The sequence below is a fragment of the Gadus chalcogrammus genome, chromosome 2 (assembly GCF_026213295.1).
Source record: "Gadus chalcogrammus isolate NIFS_2021 chromosome 2, NIFS_Gcha_1.0, whole genome shotgun sequence".
NCBI classification, from domain to species: Eukaryota; Metazoa; Chordata; class Actinopteri; order Gadiformes; family Gadidae; genus Gadus; species Gadus chalcogrammus.
The window spans coordinates 17,016,235-17,042,250 of record NC_079413.1 but is presented as its reverse complement, the minus strand read 5'-3'; the positions used below and the strand labels follow the sequence as shown (position 1 = coordinate 17,042,250).

Genomic DNA, 26,016 nt, shown 5'->3' with positions numbered 1-26,016 from the left:
CTGGAGGCGTGGGTTCTCGTTGATTGTGATTATCTGTTCAAACTTTGTAATATGGAGAACATTTGGAAAAGGTAAGGATATTTAAACTTAAAGTGACTGGCTGGCTACGGTGGGGTAGTGGAAATGGGTAATGAGAGGGGTGTCTTTCCGGCACAATCTTTGTGTGCACGTCCGTGTCTGTGCATTAGTTTATGTTAGTAGTGTAATCCATGTAACTATGGTAAGGTTACAGCGCATGGTTGCTGGGGTTTATTATCGGTCCTTGTTTTACGGACATTTGAACATACGAGAGCAGTAACCATGATTGCGTTTTGTTTTTATTGATTCGAAGGGTCTGATAAAAATGGTCAGGATGGCCGAGCGGTCTAAGGCGCTGCGTTCAGGTCGCAGTCTCCTCTGGAGGCGTGGGTTCGAATCCCATTTCTGACATTACATTTGGATCTCGTTTATTGTGATTATCTGTTCAAACTTTGTAAAATGGAGAACATTTGGAAAAGTTAAGGAGATTGAAACTCAAAGTGACTGGCTGGCTACGGTGGGGTAGAGGAAATGGGTAATGAGAGGGGTGTCATTCTGTCTCAATCTGTGTGTCTGTGCATTAGTTTATGTTGTCCTAGAATGTAATAAGTTACATGAACACATGTTATATACGATGAATGAATTGCGGCATTTAAGTGTAAAAAGCTAATTCTTTCCATTTCACTTCAGTAAATTGAATTAGTAATGCTTACTCATAATACACATGTCACAATAACTCTAGATATAAGAGTTATCTTTACTTAAATAAATTAAGTACCAGCAATTATTTTATGTGAGTTAGTAAACTTAAATAGTTCAAGGCAATCGGTTTCCACAAATAGTTTAAGTTGAACTAACTTGTCAGGTTTTACAGTGCACTACATTTTGATCTTGTTGATTGTGATGATCTGTTCAAACTTTTTAATATGGAGAACATTTGGAAAAGGTAAGGATATTTAAACTCAAAGTGACTGGCTGGCTACGTTGGGGTAGAGGAAATGGGAAATGAGAGGGCTGTCTTTCTGTCTCAATTTGTGTGTTTGCACATCCGTGTCGGTGCATTAGTTTATGTAAGTAGTGTAACCCATGTAACTATGGTAACGTTACAGCGCATGGTAGCTGGGGTTTATTATCGGTCCTTGTTTTACGGACATTTGAACATACAAGAGCAGTAACCATGATGGCGTTTTGTGTTGATTGATTCGAAGGATCTGATGAAATACGTCAGGATAGCCGAGCGGTCTAAGGCGCTGCGTTCAGGTCGCAGTCTCCTCTGGAGGCTGGGTTCTCGTTGATTGTGGTTATCTGTTCAAACTTTGTAATATGGAGAACATTTGGAAAAGGTAAGGATATTTAAACTTAAAGTGACTGGCTGGCTACGGTGGGGTAGTGGAAATGGGTAATGAGAGGGGCGTCATTCTGTCTCAATCTGTGTGTCTGTGCATTAGTTTATGTTGTCCTAGAATGTAATAAGTTACATGAACACATGTTATATACGATGAATGAATTGCTGCATTTAAGTGTAAAAAGCTAATTCTTTACATTTCACTTCAGTAAATGGAATTAGTAATGCCAACTCATAATACACATGTCACAATAACTCTAGATATAAGAGTTATCTTTACTTAAATAAATTAAGTACCAGCAATTATTTTATGTGAGTTAGTAAACTTAAATAGTTCAAGGCAATCGGTTTCCACAAATAGTTTAAGTTGAACTAACTTGTCAGGTTTTACAGTGCACTACATTTTGATCTTGTTGATTGTGATTATCTGTTCAAACTTTTTAATATGGAGAACATTTGGAAAAGGTAAGGACATTTAAACTCAAAGTGACTGGCTGGCTACGTTGGGGTAGTAGAAAGGGGAAATGAGAGGGCTGTCTTTCTGTCTCAATTTGTGTGTTTGCACGTCCGTGTCGGTGCATTAGTTTATGTAAGTAGTGTAACCCATGTAACTATAGTAACGTTACAGCGCATGGTAGCTGGGGTTTATTATCGGTCCTTGTTTTACGGACATTTGAACATACAAGAGCAGTAACCATGATGGCGTTTTGTGTTGATTGATTCGAAGGATCTGATGAAATACGTCAGGATGGCCGAGCGGTCTAAGGCGCTGCGTTCAGGTCGCAGTCTCCTCTGGAGGCGTGGGTTCTCGTTGATTGTGATTATCTGTTCAAACTTTGTAATATGGAGAACATTTGGAAAAGGTAAGGATATTTAAACTTAAAGTGACTGGCTGGCTACGGTGGGGTAGTGGAAATGGGTAATGAGAGGGGTGTCTTTCCGGCACAATCTTTGTGTGCACGTCCGTGTCTGTGCATTAGTTTATGTAAGTAGTGTAATCCATGTAACTATGGTAAGGTTACAGCGCATGGTTGCTGGGGTTTATTATCGGTCCATGTTTTACGGACATTTGAACATACAAGAGCAGTAACCATGATGGCGTTTTGTGTTGATTGATTCGAAGGATCTGATGAAATACGTCAGGATGGCCGAGCGGTCTAAGGCGCTGCGTTCAGGTCGCAGTCTCCTCTGGAGGCGTGGGTTCGAATCCCACTTCTGACATTACATTTGGATCTCGTTTATTGTGATTATCTGTTCAAACTTTGTAAAATGGAGAACATTTGGAAAAGGTAAGGAGATTGAAACTCAAAGTGACTGGCTGGCGACGGTGGGGTAGAGGAAATGGGTAATGAGAGGGGTGTCATTCTGTCTCAATCTGTGTGTCTGTGCATTAGTTTATGTTGTCCTAGAATGTAATAAGTTACATGAACACATGTTATATACGATGAATGAATTGCTGCATTTAAGTGTAAAAAGCTAATTCTTTACATTTCACTTCAGTAAATTGAATTAGTAATGCTTACTCATAATACACATGTCACAATAACTCTAGATATAAGAGTTATCTTTACTTAAATAAATTAAGTACCAGCAATTATTTTATGTGAGTTAGTAAACTTAAATAGTTCAAGGCAATCGGTTTCCACAAATAGTTTAAGTTGAACTAACTTGTCAGGTTTTACAGTGCACTACATTTTGATCTTGTTGATTGTGATGATCTGTTCAAACTTTTTAATATGGAGAACATTTGGAAAAGGTAAGGATATTTAAACTCAAAGTGACTGGCTGGCTACGTTGGGGTAGAGGAAATGGGAAATGAGAGGGCTGTCTTTCTGTCTCAATTTGTGTGTTTGCACGTCCGTGTCGGTGCATTAGTTTATGTAAGTAGTGTAACCCATGTAACTATGGTAACGTTACAGCGCATGGTAGCTGGGGTTTATTATCGGTCCTTGTTTTACAGGACATTTGAACATACAAGAGCAGTAACCATGATGGCGTTTTGTGTTGATTGATTCGAAGGATCTGATGAAATACGTCAGGATAGCCGAGCGGTCTAAGGCGCTGCGTTCAGGTCGCAGTCTCCTCTGGAGGCTGGGTTCTCGTTGATTGTGGTTATCTGTTCAAACTTTGTAATATGGAGAACATTTGGAAAAGGTAAGGATATTTAAACTTAAAGTGACTGGCTGGCTACGGTGGGGTAGTGGAAATGGGTAATGAGAGGGGTGTCATTCTGTCTCAATCTGTGTGTCTGTGCATTAGTTTATGTTGTCCTAGAATGTAATAAGTTACATGAACACATGTTATATACGATGAATGAATTGCTGCATTTAAGTGTAAAAAGCTAATTCTTTACATTTCACTTCAGTAAATGGAATTAGTAATGCCAACTCATAATACACATGTCACAATAACTCTAGATATAAGAGTTATCTTTACTTAAATAAATTAAGTACCAGCAATTATTTTATGTGAGTTAGTAAACTTAAATAGTTCAAGGCAATCGGTTTCCACAAATAGTTTAAGTTGAACTAACTTGTCAGGTTTTACAGTGCACTACATTTTGATCTTGTTGATTGTGATTATCTGTTCAAACTTTTTAATATGGAGAACATTTGGAAAAGGTAAGGATATTTAAACTCAAAGTGACTGGCTGGCTACGTTGGGGTAGTAGAAAGGGGAAATGAGAGGGCTGTCTTTCTGTCTCAATTTGTGTGTTTGCACGTCCGTGTCGGTGCATTAGTTTATGTAAGTAGTGTAACCCATGTAACTATGGTAACGTTACAGCGCATGGTAGCTGGGGTTTATTATCGGTCCTTGTTTTACGGACATTTGAACATACGAGAGCAGTAACCATGATGGCGTTTTGTTTTTATTGATTCGAAGGGTCTGATGAAAATGGTCAGGATGGCCGAGCGGTCTAAGGCGCTGCGTTCAGGTCGCAGTCTCCTCTGGAGGCGTGGGTTCGAATCCCACTTCTGACATTACATTTGGATCTCGTTTATTGTGATTATCTGTTCAAACTTTGTAAAATGGAGAACATTTGGAAAAGGTAAGGAGATTGAAACTCAAAGTGACTGGCTGGCTACGGTGGGGTAGAGGAAATGGGTAATGAGAGGGGTGTCATTCTGTCTCAATCTGTGTGTCTGTGCATTAGTTTATGTTGTCCTAGAATGTAATAAGTTACATGAACACATGTTATATACGATGAATGAATTGCTGCATTTAAGTGTAAAAAGCTAATTCTTTACATTTCACTTCAGTAAATGGAATTAGTAATGCTAACTCATAATACACATGTCACAATAACTCTAGATATAAGAGTTATCTTTACTTAAATAAATTAAGTACCAGCAATTATTTTATGTGAGTTAGTAAACTTAAATAGTTCAAGGCAATCGGTTTCCAAAAATAGTTTAAGTTGAACTAACTTGTCAGGTTTTACAGTGCACTACATTTTGATCTTGTTGATTGTGATTATCTGTTCAAACTTTTTAATATGGAGAACATTTGGAAAAGGTAAGGATATTTAAACTCAAAGTGACTGGCTGGCTACGTTGGGGTAGTAGAAAGGGGAAATGAGAGGGCTGTCTTTCTGTCTCAATTTGTGTGTTTGCACGTCCGTGTCGGTGCATTAGTTTATGTAAGTAGTGTAACCCATGTAACTATGGTAACGTTACAGCGCATGGTAGCTGGGGTTTATTATCGGTCCTTGTTTTACGGACATTTGAACATACAAGAGCAGTAACCATGATGGCGTTTTGTGTTGATTGATTCGAAGGATCTGATGAAATACGTCAGGATGGCCGAGCGGTCTAAGGCGCTGCGTTCAGGTCGCAGTCTCCTCTGGAGGCGTGGGTTCTCGTTGATTGTGATTATCTGTTCAAACTTTGTAATATGGAGAACATTTGGAAAAGGTAAGGATATTTAAACTTAAAGTGACTGGCTGGCTACGGTGGGGTAGTGGAAATGGGTAATGAGAGGGGTGTCTTTCCGGCACAATCTTTGTGTGCACGTCCGTGTCTGTGCATTAGTTTATGTAAGTAGTGTAATCCATGTAACTATGGTAAGGTTACAGCGCATGGTTGCTGGGGTTTATTATCGGTCCATGTTTTACGGACATTTGAACATACGAGAGCAGTAACCATGATGGCGTTTTGTTTTTATTGATTCGAAGGGTCTGTTGAAAATGGTCAGGATGGCCGAGCGGTCTAAGGCGCTGCGTTCAGGTCGCAGTCTCCTCTGGAGGCGTGGGTTCGAATCCCACTTCTGACATTACATTTGGATCTCGTTTATTGTGATTATCTGTTCAAACTTTGTAAAATGGAGAACATTTGGAAAAGGTAAGGAGATTGAAACTCAAAGTGACTGGCTGGCTACGGTGGGGTAGAGGAAATGGGTAATGAGAGGGGTGTCATTCTGTCTCAATCTGTGTGTCTGTGCATTAGTTTATGTTGTCCTAGAATGTAATAAGTTACATGAACACATGTTATATACGATGAATGAATTGCTGCATTTAAGTGTAAAAAGCTAATTCTTTACATTTCACTTCAGTAAATGGAATTAGTAATGCTAACTCATAATACACATGTCACAATAACTCTAGATATAAGAGTTATCTTTACTTAAATAAATTAAGTACCAGCAATTATTTTATGTGAGTTAGTAAACTTAAATAGTTCAAGGCAATCGGTTTCCACAAATAGTTTAAGTTGAACTAACTTGTCAGGTTTTACAGTGCACTACATTTTGATCTTGTTGATTGTGATGATCTGTTCAAACTTTTTAATATGGAGAACATTTGGAAAAGGTAAGGATATTTAAACTCAAAGTGACTGGCTGGCTACGTTGGGGTAGTAGAAAGGGGAAATGAGAGGGCTGTCTTTCTGTCTCAATTTGTGTGTTTGCACGTCCGTGTCGGTGCATTAGTTTATGTAAGTAGTGTAACCCATGTAACTATGGTAACGTTACAGCGCATGGTAGCTGGGGTTTATTATCGGTCCTTGTTTTACGGACATTTGAACATACAAGAGCAGTAACCATGATGGCGTTTTGTGTTGATTGATTCGAAGGATCTGATGAAATACGTCAGGATGGCCGAGCGGTCTAAGGCGCTGCGTTCAGGTCGCAGTCTCCTCTGGAGGCGTGGGTTCTCGTTGATTGTGATTATCTGTTCAAACTTTGTAATATGGAGAACATTTGGAAAAGGTAAGGATATTTAAACTTAAAGTGACTGGCTGGCTACGGTGGGGTAGTGGAAATGGGTAATGAGAGGGGTGTCTTTCCGGCACAATCTTTGTGTGCACGTCCGTGTCTGTGCATTAGTTTATGTAAGTAGTGTAATCCATGTAACTATGGTAAGGTTACAGCGCATGGTTGCTGGGGTTTATTATCGGTCCATGTTTTACGGACATTTGAACATACGAGAGCAGTAACCATGATGGCGTTTTGTTTTTATTGATTCGAAGGGTCTGATGAAAATGGTCAGGATGGCCGAGCGGTCTAAGGCGCTGCGTTCAGGTCGCAGTCTCCTCTGGAGGCGTGGGTTCGAATCCCACTTCTGACATTACATTTGGATCTCGTTTATTGTGATTATCTGTTCAAACTTTGTAAAATGGAGAACATTTGGAAAAGGTAAGGAGATTGAAACTCAAAGTGACTGGCTGGCTACGGTGGGGTAGAGGAAATGGGTAATGAGAGGGGTGTCATTCTGTCTCAATCTGTGTGTCTGTGCATTAGTTTATGTTGTCCTAGAATGTAATAAGTTACATGAACACATGTTATATACGATGAATGAATTGCTGCATTTAAGTGTAAAAAGCTAATTCTTTACATTTCACTTCAGTAAATTGAATTAGTAATGCTTACTCATAATACACATGTCACAATAACTCTAGATATAAGAGTTATCTTTACTTAAATAAATTAAGTACCAGCAATTATTTTATGTGAGTTAGTAAACTTAAATAGTTCAAGGCAATCGGTTTCCACAAATAGTTTAAGTTGAACTAACTTGTCAGGTTTTACAGTGCACTACATTTTGATCTTGTTGATTGTGATGATCTGTTCAAACTTTTTAATATGGAGAACATTTGGAAAAGGTAAGGATATTTAAACTCAAAGTGACTGGCTGGCTACGTTGGGGTAGAGGAAATGGGAAATGAGAGGGCTGTCTTTCTGTCTCAATTTGTGTGTTTGCACGTCCGTGTCGGTGCATTAGTTTATGTAAGTAGTGTAACCCATGTAACTATGGTAACGTTACAGCGCATGGTAGCTGGGGTTTATTATCGGTCCTTGTTTTACGGACATTTGAACATACAAGAGCAGTAACCATGATGGCGTTTTGTGTTGATTGATTCGAAGGATCTGATGAAATACGTCAGGATAGCCGAGCGGTCTAAGGCGCTGCGTTCAGGTCGCAGTCTCCTCTGGAGGCTGGGTTCTCGTTGATTGTGGTTATCTGTTCAAACTTTGTAATATGGAGAACATTTGGAAAAGGTAAGGATATTTAAACTTAAAGTGACTGGCTGGCTACGGTGGGGTAGTGGAAATGGGTAATGAGAGGGGTGTCATTCTGTCTCAATCTGTGTGTCTGTGCATTAGTTTATGTTGTCCTAGAATGTAATAAGTTACATGAACACATGTTATATACGATGAATGAATTGCTGCATTTAAGTGTAAAAAGCTAATTCTTTACATTTCACTTCAGTAAATGGAATTAGTAATGCCAACTCATAATACACATGTCACAATAACTCTAGATATAAGAGTTATCTTTACTTAAATAAATTAAGTACCAGCAATTATTTTATGTGAGTTAGTAAACTTAAATAGTTCAAGGCAATCGGTTTCCACAAATAGTTTAAGTTGAACTAACTTGTCAGGTTTTACAGTGCACTACATTTTGATCTTGTTGATTGTGATTATCTGTTCAAACTTTTTAATATGGAGAACATTTGGAAAAGGTAAGGATATTTAAACTCAAAGTGACTGGCTGGCTACGTTGGGGTAGTAGAAAGGGGAAATGAGAGGGCTGTCTTTCTGTCTCAATTTGTGTGTTTGCACGTCCGTGTCGGTGCATTAGTTTATGTAAGTAGTGTAACCCATGTAACTATAGGTAACGTTACAGCGCATGGTAGCTGGGGTTTATTATCGGTCCTTGTTTTACGGACATTTGAACATACAAGAGCAGTAACCATGATGGCGTTTTGTGTTGATTGATTCGAAGGATCTGATGAAATACGTCAGGATGGCCGAGCGGTCTAAGGCGCTGCGTTCAGGTCGCAGTCTCCTCTGGAGGCGTGGGTTCTCGTTGATTGTGATTATCTGTTCAAACTTTGTAATATGGAGAACATTTGGAAAAGGTAAGGATATTTAAACTTAAAGTGACTGGCTGGCTACGGTGGGGTAGTGGAAATGGGTAATGAGAGGGGTGTCTTTCCGGCACAATCTTTGTGTGCACGTCCGTGTCTGTGCATTAGTTTATGTAAGTAGTGTAATCCATGTAACTATGGTAAGGTTACAGCGCATGGTTGCTGGGGTTTATTATCGGTCCATGTTTTACGGACATTTGAACATACGAGAGCAGTAACCATGATGGCGTTTTGTTTTTATTGATTCGAAGGGTCTGATGAAAATGGTCAGGATGGCCGAGCGGTCTAAGGCGCTGCGTTCAGGTCGCAGTCTCCTCTGGAGGCGTGGGTTCGAATCCCACTTCTGACATTACATTTGGATCTCGTTTATTGTGATTATCTGTTCAAACTTTGTAAAATGGAGAACATTTGGAAAAGGTAAGGAGATTGAAACTCAAAGTGACTGGCTGGCTACGGTGGGGTAGAGGAAATGGGTAATGAGAGGGGTGTCATTCTGTCTCAATCTGTGTGTCTGTGCATTAGTTTATGTTGTCCTAGAATGTAATAAGTTACATGAACACATGTTATATACGATGAATGAATTGCTGCATTTAAGTGTAAAAAGCTAATTCTTTACATTTCACTTCAGTAAATTGAATTAGTAATGCTTACTCATAATACACATGTCACAATAACTCTAGATATAAGAGTTATCTTTACTTAAATAAATTAAGTACCAGCAATTATTTTATGTGAGTTAGTAAACTTAAATAGTTCAAGGCAATCGGTTTCCACAAATAGTTTAAGTTGAACTAACTTGTCAGGTTTTACAGTGCACTACATTTTGATCTTGTTGATTGTGATGATCTGTTCAAACTTTTTAATATGGAGAACATTTGGAAAAGGTAAGGATATTTAAACTCAAAGTGACTGGCTGGCTACGTTGGGGTAGAGGAAATGGGAAATGAGAGGGCTGTCTTTCTGTCTCAATTTGTGTGTTTGCACGTCCGTGTCGGTGCATTAGTTTATGTAAGTAGTGTAACCCATGTAACTATGGTAACGTTACAGCGCATGGTAGCTGGGGTTTATTATCGGTCCTTGTTTTACGGACATTTGAACATACAAGAGCAGTAACCATGATGGCGTTTTGTGTTGATTGATTCGAAGGATCTGATGAAATACGTCAGGATAGCCGAGCGGTCTAAGGCGCTGCGTTCAGGTCGCAGTCTCCTCTGGAGGCTGGGTTCTCGTTGATTGTGGTTATCTGTTCAAACTTTGTAATATGGAGAACATTTGGAAAAGGTAAGGATATTTAAACTTAAAGTGACTGGCTGGCTACGGTGGGGTAGTGGAAATGGGTAATGAGAGGGGTGTCATTCTGTCTCAATCTGTGTGTCTGTGCATTAGTTTATGTTGTCCTAGAATGTAATAAGTTACATGAACACATGTTATATACGATGAATGAATTGCTGCATTTAAGTGTAAAAAGCTAATTCTTTACATTTCACTTCAGTAAATGGAATTAGTAATGCCAACTCATAATACACATGTCACAATAACTCTAGATATAAGAGTTATCTTTACTTAAATAAATTAAGTACCAGCAATTATTTTATGTGAGTTAGTAAACTTAAATAGTTCAAGGCAATCGGTTTCCACAAATAGTTTAAGTTGAACTAACTTGTCAGGTTTTACAGTGCACTACATTTTGATCTTGTTGATTGTGATTATCTGTTCAAACTTTTTAATATGGAGAACATTTGGAAAAGGTAAGGATATTTAAACTCAAAGTGACTGGCTGGCTACGTTGGGGTAGTAGAAAGGGGAAATGAGAGGGCTGTCTTTCTGTCTCAATTTGTGTGTTTGCACGTCCGTGTCGGTGCATTAGTTTATGTAAGTAGTGTAACCCATGTAACTATAGTAACGTTACAGCGCATGGTAGCTGGGGTTTATTATCGGTCCTTGTTTTACGGACATTTGAACATACAAGAGCAGTAACCATGATGGCGTTTTGTGTTGATTGATTCGAAGGATCTGATGAAATACGTCAGGATGGCCGAGCGGTCTAAGGCGCTGCGTTCAGGTCGCAGTCTCCTCTGGAGGCGTGGGTTCTCGTTGATTGTGATTATCTGTTCAAACTTTGTAATATGGAGAACATTTGGAAAAGGTAAGGATATTTAAACTTAAAGTGACTGGCTGGCTACGGTGGGGTAGTGGAAATGGGTAATGAGAGGGGTGTCTTTCCGGCACAATCTTTGTGTGCACGTCCGTGTCTGTGCATTAGTTTATGTAAGTAGTGTAATCCATGTAACTATGGTAAGGTTACAGCGCATGGTTGCTGGGGTTTATTATCGGTCCATGTCTTACGGACATTTGAACATACGAGAGCAGTAACCATGATGGCGTTTTGTTTTTATTGATTCGAAGGGTCCGATGAAAATGGTCAGGATGGCAGAGCGGTCTAAGGCGCTGCGTTCAGGTCGCAGTCTCCTCTGGAGGCGTGGGTTCGAATCCCACTTCTGACATTACATTTGGATCTCGTTTATTGTGATTATCTGTTCAAACTTTGTAAAATGGAGAACATTTGGAAAAGGTAAGGAGATTGAAACTCAAAGTGACTGGCTGGCTACGGTGGGGTAGAGGAAATGGGTAATGAGAGGGGTGTCATTCTGTCTCAATCTGTGTGTCTGTGCATTAGTTTATGTTGTCCTAGAATGTAATAAGTTACATGAACACATGTTATATACGATGAATGAATTGCTGCATTTAAGTGTAAAAAGCTAATTCTTTCCATTTCACTTCAGTAAATTGAATTAGTAATGCTTACTCATAATACACATGTCACAATAACTCTAGATATAAGAGTTATCTTTACTTAAATAAATTAAGTACCAGCAATTATTTTATGTGAGTTAGTAAACTTAAATAGTTCAAGGCAATCGGTTTCCACAAATAGTTTAAGTTGAACTAACTTGTCAGGTTTTACAGTGCACTACATTTTGATCTTGTTGATTGTGATGATCTGTTCAAACTTTTTAATATGGAGAACATTTGGAAAAGGTAAGGATATTTAAACTCAAAGTGACTGGCTGGCTACGTTGGGGTAGAGGAAATGGGAAATGAGAGGGCTGTCTTTCTGTCTCAATTTGTGTGTTTGCACATCCGTGTCGGTGCATTAGTTTATGTAAGTAGTGTAACCCATGTAACTATGGTAACGTTACAGCGCATGGTAGCTGGGGTTTATTATCGGTCCTTGTTTTACGGACATTTGAACATACAAGAGCAGTAACCATGATGGCGTTTTGTGTTGATTGATTCGAAGGATCTGATGAAATACGTCAGGATAGCCGAGCGGTCTAAGGCGCTGCGTTCAGGTCGCAGTCTCCTCTGGAGGCTGGGTTCTCGTTGATTGTGGTTATCTGTTCAAACTTTGTAATATGGAGAACATTTGGAAAAGGTAAGGATATTTAAACTTAAAGTGACTGGCTGGCTACGGTGGGGTAGTGGAAATGGGTAATGAGAGGGGTGTCATTCTGTCTCAATCTGTGTGTCTGTGCATTAGTTTATGTTGTCCTAGAATGTAATAAGTTACATGAACACATGTTATATACGATGAATGAATTGCTGCATTTAAGTGTAAAAAGCTAATTCTTTACATTTCACTTCAGTAAATGGAATTAGTAATGCCAACTCATAATACACATGTCACAATAACTCTAGATATAAGAGTTATCTTTACTTAAATAAATTAAGTACCAGCAATTATTTTATGTGAGTTAGTAAACTTAAATAGTTCAAGGCAATCGGTTTCCACAAATAGTTTAAGTTGAACTAACTTGTCAGGTTTTACAGTGCACTACATTTTGATCTTGTTGATTGTGATTATCTGTTCAAACTTTTTAATATGGAGAACATTTGGAAAAGGTAAGGATATTTAAACTCAAAGTGACTGGCTGGCTACGTTGGGGTAGTAGAAAGGGGAAATGAGAGGGCTGTCTTTCTGTCTCAATTTGTGTGTTTGCACGTCCGTGTCGGTGCATTAGTTTATGTAAGTAGTGTAACCCATGTAACTATGGTAACGTTACAGCGCATGGTAGCTGGGGTTTATTATCGGTCCTTGTTTTACGGACATTTGAACATACAAGAGCAGTAACCATGATGGCGTTTTGTGTTGATTGATTCGAAGGATCTGATGAAATACGTCAGGATGGCCGAGCGGTCTAAGGCGCTGCGTTCAGGTCGCAGTCTCCTCTGGAGGCGTGGGTTCTCGTTGATTGTGATTATCTGTTCAAACTTTGTAATATGGAGAACATTTGGAAAAGGTAAGGATATTTAAACTTAAAGTGACTGGCTGGCTACGGTGGGGTAGTGGAAATGGGTAATGAGAGGGGTGTCTTTCCGGCACAATCTTTGTGTGCACGTCCGTGTCTGTGCATTAGTTTATGTAAGTAGTGTAATCCATGTAACTATGGTAAGGTTACAGCGCATGGTTGCTGGGGTTTATTATCGGTCCATGTTTTACGGACATTTGAACATACGAGAGCAGTAACCATGATGGCGTTTTGTTTTTATTGATTCGAAGGGTCTGATGAAAATGGTCAGGATGGCCGAGCGGTCTAAGGCGCTGCGTTCAGGTCGCAGTCTCCTCTGGAGGCGTGGGTTCGAATCCCACTTCTGACATTACATTTGGATCTCGTTTATTGTGATTATCTGTTCAAACTTTGTAAAATGGAGAACATTTGGAAAAGGTAAGGAGATTGAAACTCAAAGTGACTGGCTGGCTACGGTGGGGTAGAGGAAATGGGTAATGAGAGGGGTGTCATTCTGTCTCAATCTGTGTGTCTGTGCATTAGTTTATGTTGTCCTAGAATGTAATAAGTTACATGAACACATGTTATATACGATGAATGAATTGCTGCATTTAAGTGTAAAAAGCTAATTCTTTACATTTCACTTCAGTAAATGGAATTAGTAATGCTAACTCATAATACACATGTCACAATAACTCTAGATATAAGAGTTATCTTTACTTAAATAAATTAAGTACCAGCAATTATTTTATGTGAGTTAGTAAACTTAAATAGTTCAAGGCAATCGGTTTCCACAAATAGTTTAAGTTGAACTAACTTGTCAGGTTTTACAGTGCACTACATTTTGATCTTGTTGATTGTGATGATCTGTTCAAACTTTTTAATATGGAGAACATTTGGAAAAGGTAAGGATATTTAAACTCAAAGTGACTGGCTGGCTACGTTGGGGTAGAGGAAATGGGAAATGAGAGGGCTGTCTTTCTGTCTCAATTTGTGTGTTTGCACGTCCGTGTCGGTGCATTAGTTTATGTAAGTAGTGTAACCCATGTAACTATGGTAACGTTACAGCGCATGGTAGCTGGGGTTTATTATCGGTCCTTGTTTTACGGACATTTGAACATACAAGAGCAGTAACCATGATGGCGTTTTGTGTTGATTGATTCGAAGGATCTGATGAAATACGTCAGGATAGCCGAGCGGTCTAAGGCGCTGCGTTCAGGTCGCAGTCTCCTCTGGAGGCGTGGGTTCTCGTTGATTGTGATTATCTGTTCAAACTTTGTAATATGGAGAACATTTGGAAAAGGTAAGGATATTTAAACTTAAAGTGACTGGCTGGCTACGGTGGGGTAGTGGAAATGGGTAATGAGAGGGGTGTCTTTCCGGCACAATCTTTGTGTGCACGTCCGTGTCTGTGCATTAGTTTATGTAAGTAGTGTAATCCATGTAACTATGGTAAGGTTACAGCGCATGGTTGCTGGGGTTTATTATCGGTCCATGTTTTACGGACATTTGAACATACGAGAGCAGTAACCATGATGGCGTTTTGTTTTTATTGATTCGAAGGGTCTGATGAAAATGGTCAGGATGGCCGAGCGGTCTAAGGCGCTGCGTTCAGGTCGCAGTCTCCTCTGGAGGCGTGGGTTCGAATCCCACTTCTGACATTACATTTGGATCTCGTTTATTGTGATTATCTGTTCAAACTTTGTAAAATGGAGAACATTTGGAAAAGGTAAGGAGATTGAAACTCAAAGTGACTGGCTGGCTACGGTGGGGTAGAGGAAATGGGTAATGAGAGGGGTGTCATTCTGTCTCAATCTGTGTGTCTGTGCATTAGTTTATGTTGTCCTAGAATGTAATAAGTTACATGAACACATGTTATATACGATGAATGAATTGCTGCATTTAAGTGTAAAAAGCTAATTCTTTACATTTCACTTCAGTAAATGGAATTAGTAATGCTAACTCATAATACACATGTCACAATAACTCTAGATATAAGAGTTATCTTTACTTAAATAAATTAAGTACCAGCAATTATTTTATGTGAGTTAGTAAACTTAAATAGTTCAAGGCAATCGGTTTCCAAAAATAGTTTAAGTTGAACTAACTTGTCAGGTTTTACAGTGCACTACATTTTGATCTTGTTGATTGTGATTATCTGTTCAAACTTTTTAATATGGAGAACATTTGGAAAAGGTAAGGATATTCAAACTCAAAGTGACTGGCTGGCTACGTTGGGGTAGTAGAAATGGGAAATGAGAGGGCTGTCTTTCTGTCTCAATTTGTGTGTTTGCACGTCCGTGTCGGTGCATTAGTTTATGTAAGTAGTGTAACCCATGTAACTATGGTAACGTTACAGCGCATGGTAGCTGGGGTTTATTATCGGTCCTTGTTTTACGGACATTTGAACATACAAGAGCAGTAACCATGATGGCGTTTTGTGTTGATTGATTCGAAGGATCTGATGAAATACGTCAGGATAGCCGAGCGGTCTAAGGCGCTGCGTTCAGGTCGCAGTCTCCTCTGGAGGCGTGGGTTCTCGTTGATTGTGATTATCTGTTCAAACTTTGTAATATGGAGAACATTTGGAAAAGGTAAGGATATTTAAACTTAAAGTGACTGGCTGGCTACGGTGGGGTAGTGGAAATGGGTAATGAGAGGGGTGTCTTTCCGGCACAATCTTTGTGTGCACGTCCGTGTCTGTGCATTAGTTTATGTAAGTAGTGTAATCCATGTAACTATGGTAAGGTTACAGCGCATGGTTGCTGGGGTTTATTATCGGTCCATGTTTTACGGACATTTGAACATACGAGAGCAGTAACCATGATGGCGTTTTGTTTTTATTGATTCGAAGGGTCTGATGAAAATGGTCAGGATGGCCGAGCGGTCTAAGGCGCTGCGTTCAGGTCGCAGTCTCCTCTGGAGGCGTGGGTTCGAATCCCACTTCTGACATTACATTTGGATCTCGTTTATTGTGATTATCTGTTCAAACTTTGTAAAATGGAGAACATTTGGAAAAGGTAAGGAGATTGAAACTCAAAGTGACTGGCTGGCTACGGTGGGGTAGAGGAAATGGGTAATGAGAGGGGTGTCATTCTGTCTCAATCTGTGTGTCTGTGCATTAGTTTATGTTGTCCTAGAATGTAATAAGTTACATGAACACATGTTATATACGATGAATGAATTGCTGCATTTAAGTGTAAAAAGCTAATTCTTTACATTTCACTTCAGTAAATGGAATTAGTAATGCTAACTCATAATACACATGTCACAATAACTCTAGATATAAGAGTTATCTTTACTTAAATAAATTAAGTACCAGCAATTATTTTATGTGAGTTAGTAAACTTAAATAGTTCAAGGCAATCGGTTTCCACAAATAGTTTAAGTTGAACTAACTTGTCAGGTTTTACAGTGCACTACATTTTGATCTTGTTGATTGTGATTATCTGTTCAAACTTTTTAATATGGAGAACATTTGGAAAAGGTAAGGATATTTAAACTCAAAGTGACTGGCTGGCTACGTTGGGGTAGTAGAAATGGGAAATGAGAGGGCTGTCTTTCTGTCTCAATTTGTGTGTTTGCACGTCCGTGTCGGTGCATTAGTTTATGTAAGTAGTGTAACCCATGTAACTATGGTAACGTTACAGCGCATGGTAGCTGGGGTTTATTATCGGTCCTTGTTTTACGGACATTTGAACATACAAGAGCAGTAACCATGATGGCGTTTTGTGTTGATTGATTCGAAGGATCTGATGAAATACGTCAGGATGGCCGAGCGGTCTAAGGCGCTGCGTTCAGGTCGCAGTCTCCTCTGGAGGCGTGGGTTCTCGTTGATTGTGATTATCTGTTCAAACTTTGTAATATGGAGAACATTTGGAAAAGGTAAGGATATTTAAACTTAAAGTGACTGGCTGGCTACGGTGGGGTAGTGGAAATGGGTAATGAGAGGGGTGTCTTTCCGGCACAATCTTTGTGTGCACGTCCGTGTCTGTGCATTAGTTTATGTAAGTAGTGTAATCCATGTAACTATGGTAAGGTTACAGCGCATGGTTGCTGGGGTTTATTATCGGTCCATGTTTTACGGACATTTGAACATACGAGAGCAGTAACCATGATGGCGTTTTGTTTTTATTGATTCGAAGGGTCTGATGAAAATGGTCAGGATGGCCGAGCGGTCTAAGGCGCTGCGTTCAGGTCGCAGTCTCCTCTGGAGGCGTGGGTTCGAATCCCACTTCTGACATTACATTTGGATCTCGTTTATTGTGATTATCTGTTCAAACTTTGTAAAATGGAGAACATTTGGAAAAGGTAAGGAGATTGAAACTCAAAGTGACTGGCTGGCTACGGTGGGGTAGAGGAAATGGGTAATGAGAGGGGTGTCATTCTGTCTCAATCTGTGTGTCTGTGCATTAGTTTATGTTGTCCTAGAATGTAATAAGTTACATGAACACATGTTATATACGATGAATGAATTGCTGCATTTAAGTGTAAAAAGCTAATTCTTTACATTTCACTTCAGTAAATGGAATTAGTAATGCTAACTCATAATACACATGTCACAATAACTCTAGATATAAGAGTTATCTTTACTTAAATAAATTAAGTACCAGCAATTATTTTATGTGAGTTAGTAAACTTAAATAGTTCAAGGCAATCGGTTTCCACAAATAGTTTAAGTTGAACTAACTTGTCAGGTTTTACAGTGCACTACATTTTGATCTTGTTGATTGTGATGATCTGTTCAAACTTTTTAATATGGAGAACATTTGGAAAAGGTAAGGATATTTAAACTCAAAGTGACTGGCTGGCTACGTTGGGGTAGTAGAAAGGGGAAATGAGAGGGCTGTCTTTCTGTCTCAATTTGTGTGTTTGCACGTCCGTGTCGGTGCATTAGTTTATGTAAGTAGTGTAACCCATGTAACTATGGTAACGTTACAGCGCATGGTAGCTGGGGTTTATTATCGGTCCTTGTTTTACGGACATTTGAACATACAAGAGCAGTAACCATGATGGCGTTTTGTGTTGATTGATTCGAAGGATCTGATGAAATACGTCAGGATGGCCGAGCGGTCTAAGGCGCTGCGTTCAGGTCGCAGTCTCCTCTGGAGGCGTGGGTTCTCGTTGATTGTGATTATCTGTTCAAACTTTGTAATATGGAGAACATTTGGAAAAGGTAAGGATATTTAAACTTAAAGTGACTGGCTGGCTACGGTGGGGTAGTGGAAATGGGTAATGAGAGGGGTGTCTTTCCGGCACAATCTTTGTGTGCACGTCCGTGTCTGTGCATTAGTTTATGTAAGTAGTGTAATCCATGTAACTATGGTAAGGTTACAGCGCATGGTTGCTGGGGTTTATTATCGGTCCATGTTTTACGGACATTTGAACATACGAGAGCAGTAACCATGATGGCGTTTTGTTTTTATTGATTCGAAGGGTCTGATGAAAATGGTCAGGATGGCCGAGCGGTCTAAGGCGCTGCGTTCAGGTCGCAGTCTCCTCTGGAGGCGTGGGTTCGAATCCCACTTCTGACATTACATTTGGATCTCGTTTATTGTGATTATCTGTTCAAACTTTGTAAAATGGAGAACATTTGGAAAAGGTAAGGAGATTGAAACTCAAAGTGACTGGCTGGCTACGGTGGGGTAGAGGAAATGGGTAATGAGAGGGGTGTCATTCTGTCTCAATCTGTGTGTCTGTGCATTAGTTTATGTTGTCCTAGAATGTAATAAGTTACATGAACACATGTTATATACGATGAATGAATTGCTGCATTTAAGTGTAAAAAGCTAATTCTTTACATTTCACTTCAGTAAATGGAATTAGTAATGCTAACTCATAATACACATGTCACAATAACTCTAGATATAAGAGTTATCTTTACTTAAATAAATTAAGTACCAGCAATTATTTTATGTGAGTTAGTAAACTTAAATAGTTCAAGGCAATCGGTTTCCACAAATAGTTTAAGTTGAACTAACTTGTCAGGTTTTACAGTGCACTACATTTTGATCTTGTTGATTGTGATGATCTGTTCAAACTTTTTAATATGGAGAACATTTGGAAAAGGTAAGGATATTTAAACTCAAAGTGACTGGCTGGCTACGTTGGGGTAGTAGAAAGGGGAAATGAGAGGGCTGTCTTTCTGTCTCAATTTGTGTGTTTGCACGTCCGTGTCGGTGCATTAGTTTATGTAAGTAGTGTAACCCATGTAACTATGGTAACGTTACAGCGCATGGTAGCTGGGGTTTATTATCGGTCCTTGTTTTACGGACATTTGAACATACAAGAGCAGTAACCATGATGGCGTTTTGTGTTGATTGATTCGAAGGATCTGATGAAATACGTCAGGATGGCCGAGCGGTCTAAGGCGCTGCGTTCAGGTCGCAGTCTCCTCTGGAGGCGTGGGTTCTCGTTGATTGTGATTATCTGTTCAAACTTTGTAATATGGAGAACATTTGGAAAAGGTAAGGATATTTAAACTTAAAGTGACTGGCTGGCTACGGTGGGGTAGTGGAAATGGGTAATGAGAGGGGTGTCTTTCCGGCACAATCTTTGTGTGCACGTCCGTGTCTGTGCATTAGTTTATGTAAGTAGTGTAATCCATGTAACTATGGTAAGGTTACAGCGCATGGTTGCTGGGGTTTATTATCGGTCCATGTTTTACGGACATTTGAACATACGAGAGCAGTAACCATGATGGCGTTTTGTTTTTATTGATTCGAAGGGTCTGATGAAAATGGTCAGGATGGCCGAGCGGTCTAAGGCGCTGCGTTCAGGTCGCAGTCTCCTCTGGAGGCGTGGGTTCGAATCCCACTTCTGACATTACATTTGGATCTCGTTTATTGTGATTATCTGTTCAAACTTTGTAAAATGGAGAACATTTGGAAAAGGTAAGGAGATTGAAACTCAAAGTGACTGGCTGGCTACGGTGGGGTAGAGGAAATGGGTAATGAGAGGGGTGTCATTCTGTCTCAATCTGTGTGTCTGTGCATTAGTTTATGTTGTCCTAGAATGTAATAAGTTACATGAACACATGTTATATACGATGAATGAATTGCTGCATTTAAGTGTAAAAAGCTAATTCTTTACATTTCACTTCAGTAAATGGAATTAGTAATGCTAACTCATAATACACATGTCACAATAACTCTAGATATAAGAGTTATCTTTACTTAAATAAATTAAGTACCAGCAATTATTTTATGTGAGTTAGTAAACTTAAATAGTTCAAGGCAATCGGTTTCCACAAATAGTTTAAGTTGAACTAACTTGTCAGGTTTTACAGTGCACTACATTTTGATCTTGTTGATTGTGATGATCTGTTCAAACTTTTTAATATGGAGAACATTTGGAAAAGGTAAGGATATTTAAACTCAAAGTGACTGGCTGGCTACGTTGGGGTAGTAGGAAATGGGAAATGAGAGGGCTGTCTTTCTGTCTCAATTTGTGTGTTTGCACGTCCGTGTCGGTGCATTAGTTTATGTAAGTAGTGTAACCCATGTAACTATGGTAACGTTACAGCGCATGGTAGCTGGGGTTTATTATCGGTCCTTGTTTTACGGACATTTGAACATACAAGAGCAGTAACCATGATGGCGTTTTGTGTTGATTGATTCGAAGGATCTGATGAAATACGTCAGGATAGCCGAGCGGTCTAAGGCGCTGCGTTCAGGTCGCAGTCTCCTCTGGAGGCGTGGGTTCTCGTTGATTGTGATTATCTGTTCAAACTTTGTAATATGGAGAACATTTGGAAAAGGTAAGGATATTTAAACTTAAAGTGACTGGCTGGCTACGGTGGGGTAGTGGAAATGGGTAATGAGAGGGGTGTCTTTCCGGCACAATCTTTGTGTGCACGTCCGTGTCTGTGCATTAGTTTATGTAAGTAGTGTAATCCATGTAACTATGGTAAGGTTACAGCGCATGGTTGCTGGGGTTTATTATCGGTCCATGTTTTACGGACATTTGAACATACGAGAGCAGTAACCATGATGGCGTTTTGTTTTTATTGATTCGAAGGGTCTGATGAAAATGGTCAGGATGGCCGAGCGGTCTAAGGCGCTGCGTTCAGGTCGCAGTCTCCTCTGGAGGCGTGGGTTCGAATCCCACTTCTGACATTACATTTGGATCTCGTTTATTGTGATTATCTGTTCAAACTTTGTAAAATGGAGAACATTTGGAAAAGGTAAGGAGATTGAAACTCAAAGTGACTGGCTGGCTACGGTGGGGTAGAGGAAATGGGTAATGAGAGGGGTGTCATTCTGTCTCAATCTGTGTGTCTGTGCATTAGTTTATGTTGTCCTAGAATGTAATAAGTTACATGAACACATGTTATATACGATGAATGAATTGCTGCATTTAAGTGTAAAAAGCTAATTCTTTACATTTCACTTCAGTAAATGGAATTAGTAATGCTAACTCATAATACACATGTCACAATAACTCTAGATATAAGAGTTATCTTTACTTAAATAAATTAAGTACCAGCAATTATTTTATGTGAGTTAGTAAACTTAAATAGTTCAAGGCAATCGGTTTCCACAAATAGTTTAAGTTGAACTAACTTGTCAGGTTTTACAGTGCACTACATTTTGATCTTGTTGATTGTGATGATCTGTTCAAACTTTTTAATATGGAGAACATTTGGAAAAGGTAAGGATATTTAAACTCAAAGTGACTGGCTGGCTACGTTGGGGTAGAGGAAATGGGAAATGAGAGGGCTGTCTTTCTGTCTCAATTTGTGTGTTTGCACGTCCGTGTCGGTGCATTAGTTTATGTAAGTAGTGTAACCCATGTAACTATGGTAACGTTACAGCGCATGGTAGCTGGGGTTTATTATCGGTCCTTGTTTTACGGACATTTGAACATACAAGAGCAGTAACCATGATGGCGTTTTGTGTTGATTGATTCGAAGGATCTGATGAAATACGTCAGGATAGCCGAGCGGTCTAAGGCGCTGCGTTCAGGTCGCAGTCTCCTCTGGAGGCGTGGGTTCTCGTTGATTGTGATTATCTGTTCAAACTTTGTAATATGGAGAACATTTGGAAAAGGTAAGGATATTTAAACTTAAAGTGACTGGCTGGCTACGGTGGGGTAGTGGAAATGGGTAATGAGAGGGGTGTCTTTCCGGCACAATCTTTGTGTGCACGTCCGTGTCTGTGCATTAGTTTATGTAAGTAGTGTAATCCATGTAACTATGGTAAGGTTACAGCGCATGGTTGCTGGGGTTTATTATCGGTCCATGTTTTACGGACATTTGAACATACGAGAGCAGTAACCATGATGGCGTTTTGTTTTTATTGATTCGAAGGGTCTGATGAAAATGGTCAGGATGGCCGAGCGGTCTAAGGCGCTGCGTTCAGGTCGCAGTCTCCTCTGGAGGCGTGGGTTCGAATCCCACTTCTGACATTACATTTGGATCTCGTTTATTGTGATTATCTGTTCAAACTTTGTAAAATGGAGAACATTTGGAAAAGGTAAGGAGATTGAAACTCAAAGTGACTGGCTGGCTACGGTGGGGTAGAGGAAATGGGTAATGAGAGGGGTGTCATTCTGTCTCAATCTGTGTGTCTGTGCATTAGTTTATGTTGTCCTAGAATGTAATAAGTTACATGAACACATGTTATATACGATGAATGAATTGCTGCATTTAAGTGTAAAAAGCTAATTCTTTACATTTCACTTCAGTAAATGGAATTAGTAATGCTAACTCATAATACACATGTCACAATAACTCTAGATATAAGAGTTATCTTTACTTAAATAAATTAAGTACCAGCAATTATTTTATGTGAGTTAGTAAACTTAAATAGTTCAAGGCAATCGGTTTCCACAAATAGTTTAAGTTGAACTAACTTGTCAGGTTTTACAGTGCACTACATTTTGATCTTGTTGATTGTGATTATCTGTTCAAACTTTTTAATATGGAGAACATTTGGAAAAGGTAAGGATATTTAAACTCAAAGTGACTGGCTGGCTACGTTGGGGTAGTAGAAAGGGGAAATGAGAGGGCTGTCTTTCTGTCTCAATTTGTGTGTTTGCACGTCCGTGTCGGTGCATTAGTTTATGTAAGTAGTGTAACCCATGTAACTATGGTAACGTTACAGCGCATGGTAGCTGGGGTTTATTATCGGTCCTTGTTTTACGGACATTTGAACATACAAGAGCAGTAACCATGATGGCGTTTTGTGTTGATTGATTCGAAGGATCTGATGAAATACGTCAGGATGGCCGAGCGGTCTAAGGCGCTGCGTTCAGGTCGCAGTCTCCTCTGGAGGCGTGGGTTCTCGTTGATTGTGATTATCTGTTCAAACTTTGTAATATGGAGAACATTTGGAAAAGGTAAGGATATTTAAACTTAAAGTGACTGGCTGGCTACGGTGGGGTAGTGGAAATGGGTAATGAGAGGGGTGTCTTTCCGGCACAATCTTTGTGTGCACGTCCGTGTCTGTGCATTAGTTTATGTAAGTAGTGTAATCCATGTAACTATGGTAAGGTTACAGCGCATGGTTGCTGGGGTTTATTATCGGTCCATGTTTTACGGACATTTGAACATACGAGAGCAGTAACCATGATGGCGTTTTGTTTTTATTGATTCGAAGGGTCTGATGAAAATGGTCAGGATGGCCGAGCGGTCTAAGGCGCTGCGTTCAGGTCGCAGTCTCCTCTGGAGGCGTGGGTTCGAATCCCACTTCTGACATTACATTTGGATCTCGTTTATTGTGATTATCTGTTCAAACTTTGTAAAATGGAGAACATTTGGAAAAGGTAAGGAGATTGAAACTCAAAGTGACTGGCTGGCTACGGTGGGGTAGAGGAAATGGGTAATGAGAGGGGTGTCATTCTGTCTCAATCTGTGTGTCTGTGCATTAGTTTATGTTGTCCTAGAATGTAATAAGTTACATGAACACATGTTATATACGATGAATGAATTGCTGCATTTAAGTGTAAAAAGCTAATTCTTTACATTTCACTTCAGTAAATGGAATTAGTAATGCTAACTCATAATACACATGTCACAATAACTCTAGATATAAGAGTTATCTTTACTTAAATAAATTAAGTACCAGCAATTATTTTATGTGAGTTAGTAAACTTAAATAGTTCAAGGCAATCGGTTTCCACAAATAGTTTAAGTTGAACTAACTTGTCAGGTTTTACAGTGCACTACATTTTGATCTTGTTGATTGTGATGATCTGTTCAAACTTTTTAATATGGAGAACATTTGGAAAAGGTAAGGATATTTAAACTCAAAGTGACTGGCTGGCTACGTTGGGGTAGTAGAAAGGGGAAATGAGAGGGCTGTCTTTCTGTCTCAATTTGTGTGTTTGCACGTCCGTGTCGGTGCATTAGTTTATGTAAGTAGTGTAACCCATGTAACTATGGTAACGTTACAGCGCATGGTAGCTGGGGTTTATTATCGGTCCTTGTTTTACGGACATTTGAACATACAAGAGCAGTAACCATGATGGCGTTTTGTGTTGATTGATTCGAAGGATCTGATGAAATACGTCAGGATGGCCGAGCGGTCTAAGGCGCTGCGTTCAGGTCGCAGTCTCCTCTGGAGGCGTGGGTTCTCGTTGATTGTGATTATCTGTTCAAACTTTGTAATATGGAGAACATTTGGAAAAGGTAAGGATATTTAAACTTAAAGTGACTGGCTGGCTACGGTGGGGTAGTGGAAATGGGTAATGAGAGGGGTGTCTTTCCGGCACAATCTTTGTGTGCACGTCCGTGTCTGTGCATTAGTTTATGTAAGTAGTGTAATCCATGTAACTATGGTAAGGTTACAGCGCATGGTTGCTGGGGTTTATTATCGGTCCATGTTTTACGGACATTTGAACATACGAGAGCAGTAACCATGATGGCGTTTTGTTTTTATTGATTCGAAGGGTCTGATGAAAATGGTCAGGATGGCCGAGCGGTCTAAGGCGCTGCGTTCAGGTCGCAGTCTCCTCTGGAGGCGTGGGTTCGAATCCCACTTCTGACATTACATTTGGATCTCGTTTATTGTGATTATCTGTTCAAACTTTGTAAAATGGAGAACATTTGGAAAAGGTAAGGAGATTGAAACTCAAAGTGACTGGCTGGCTACGGTGGGGTAGAGGAAATGGGTAATGAGAGGGGTGTCATTCTGTCTCAATCTGTGTGTCTGTGCATTAGTTTATGTTGTCCTAGAATGTAATAAGTTACATGAACACATGTTATATACGATGAATGAATTGCTGCATTTAAGTGTAAAAAGCTAATTCTTTACATTTCACTTCAGTAAATGGAATTAGTAATGCTAACTCATAATACACATGTCACAATAACTCTAGATATAAGAGTTATCTTTACTTAAATAAATTAAGTACCAGCAATTATTTTATGTGAGTTAGTAAACTTAAATAGTTCAAGGCAATCGGTTTCCACAAATAGTTTAAGTTGAACTAACTTGTCAGGTTTTACAGTGCACTACATTTTGATCTTGTTGATTGTGATGATCTGTTCAAACTTTTTAATATGGAGAACATTTGGAAAAGGTAAGGATATTTAAACTCAAAGTGACTGGCTGGCTACGTTGGGGTAGTGGAAATGGGAAATGAGAGGGCTGTCTTTCTGTCTCAATTTGTGTGTTTGCACGTCCGTGTCGGTGCATTAGTTTATGTAAGTAGTGTAACCCATGTAACTATGGTAACGTTACAGCGCATGGTAGCTGGGGTTTATTATCGGTCCTTGTTTTACGGACATTTGAACATACAAGAGCAGTAACCATGATGGCGTTTTGTGTTGATTGATTCGAAGGATCTGATGAAATACGTCAGGATAGCCGAGCGGTCTAAGGCGCTGCGTTCAGGTCGCAGTCTCCTCTGGAGGCGTGGGTTCTCGTTGATTGTGATTATCTGTTCAAACTTTGTAATATGGAGAACATTTGGAAAAGGTAAGGATATTTAAACTTAAAGTGACTGGCTGGCTACGGTGGGGTAGTGGAAATGGGTAATGAGAGGGGTG

General features: G+C 39.6%; 17 non-coding genes across 17 annotated transcripts; all 17 read left to right on the top strand.

Moving 5' to 3' along the window:
- The first annotated feature begins 346 nt into the window (after positions 1–346).
- Positions 347–429, top strand: trnal-cag (transfer RNA leucine (anticodon CAG)). The gene has a single exon. It is a non-coding gene; the product is annotated as a tRNA-Leu (tRNA).
- Positions 430–2,501: 2,072 nt separating this feature from the next.
- On the top strand, positions 2,502–2,584 carry trnal-cag (transfer RNA leucine (anticodon CAG)). Its single transcript has one exon. It is a non-coding gene; the product is annotated as a tRNA-Leu (tRNA).
- Positions 2,585–4,261: 1,677 nt separating this feature from the next.
- trnal-cag (transfer RNA leucine (anticodon CAG)) lies at positions 4,262–4,344 on the top strand. The gene has a single exon. It is a non-coding gene; the product is annotated as a tRNA-Leu (tRNA).
- Positions 4,345–5,552: 1,208 nt separating this feature from the next.
- Positions 5,553–5,635, top strand: trnal-cag (transfer RNA leucine (anticodon CAG)). The gene has a single exon. It is a non-coding gene; the product is annotated as a tRNA-Leu (tRNA).
- Positions 5,636–6,843: 1,208 nt separating this feature from the next.
- Positions 6,844–6,926, top strand: trnal-cag (transfer RNA leucine (anticodon CAG)). Its single transcript has one exon. It is a non-coding gene; the product is annotated as a tRNA-Leu (tRNA).
- Positions 6,927–8,999: 2,073 nt separating this feature from the next.
- On the top strand, positions 9,000–9,082 carry trnal-cag (transfer RNA leucine (anticodon CAG)). Its single transcript has one exon. It is a non-coding gene; the product is annotated as a tRNA-Leu (tRNA).
- Positions 9,083–11,154: 2,072 nt separating this feature from the next.
- trnal-cag (transfer RNA leucine (anticodon CAG)) lies at positions 11,155–11,237 on the top strand. Its single transcript has one exon. It is a non-coding gene; the product is annotated as a tRNA-Leu (tRNA).
- A 2,072-nt stretch (positions 11,238–13,309) lies between these two features.
- trnal-cag (transfer RNA leucine (anticodon CAG)) lies at positions 13,310–13,392 on the top strand. The gene has a single exon. It is a non-coding gene; the product is annotated as a tRNA-Leu (tRNA).
- Positions 13,393–14,600: 1,208 nt separating this feature from the next.
- On the top strand, positions 14,601–14,683 carry trnal-cag (transfer RNA leucine (anticodon CAG)). Its single transcript has one exon. It is a non-coding gene; the product is annotated as a tRNA-Leu (tRNA).
- Positions 14,684–15,891: 1,208 nt separating this feature from the next.
- On the top strand, positions 15,892–15,974 carry trnal-cag (transfer RNA leucine (anticodon CAG)). Its single transcript has one exon. It is a non-coding gene; the product is annotated as a tRNA-Leu (tRNA).
- Positions 15,975–17,182: 1,208 nt separating this feature from the next.
- trnal-cag (transfer RNA leucine (anticodon CAG)) lies at positions 17,183–17,265 on the top strand. The gene has a single exon. It is a non-coding gene; the product is annotated as a tRNA-Leu (tRNA).
- A 1,208-nt stretch (positions 17,266–18,473) lies between these two features.
- trnal-cag (transfer RNA leucine (anticodon CAG)) lies at positions 18,474–18,556 on the top strand. Its single transcript has one exon. It is a non-coding gene; the product is annotated as a tRNA-Leu (tRNA).
- Positions 18,557–19,764: 1,208 nt separating this feature from the next.
- On the top strand, positions 19,765–19,847 carry trnal-cag (transfer RNA leucine (anticodon CAG)). Its single transcript has one exon. It is a non-coding gene; the product is annotated as a tRNA-Leu (tRNA).
- A 1,209-nt stretch (positions 19,848–21,056) lies between these two features.
- On the top strand, positions 21,057–21,139 carry trnal-cag (transfer RNA leucine (anticodon CAG)). The gene has a single exon. It is a non-coding gene; the product is annotated as a tRNA-Leu (tRNA).
- A 1,208-nt stretch (positions 21,140–22,347) lies between these two features.
- trnal-cag (transfer RNA leucine (anticodon CAG)) lies at positions 22,348–22,430 on the top strand. The gene has a single exon. It is a non-coding gene; the product is annotated as a tRNA-Leu (tRNA).
- Positions 22,431–23,638: 1,208 nt separating this feature from the next.
- On the top strand, positions 23,639–23,721 carry trnal-cag (transfer RNA leucine (anticodon CAG)). The gene has a single exon. It is a non-coding gene; the product is annotated as a tRNA-Leu (tRNA).
- A 1,208-nt stretch (positions 23,722–24,929) lies between these two features.
- trnal-cag (transfer RNA leucine (anticodon CAG)) lies at positions 24,930–25,012 on the top strand. Its single transcript has one exon. It is a non-coding gene; the product is annotated as a tRNA-Leu (tRNA).
- Positions 25,013–26,016: the final 1,004 nt, after the last annotated feature.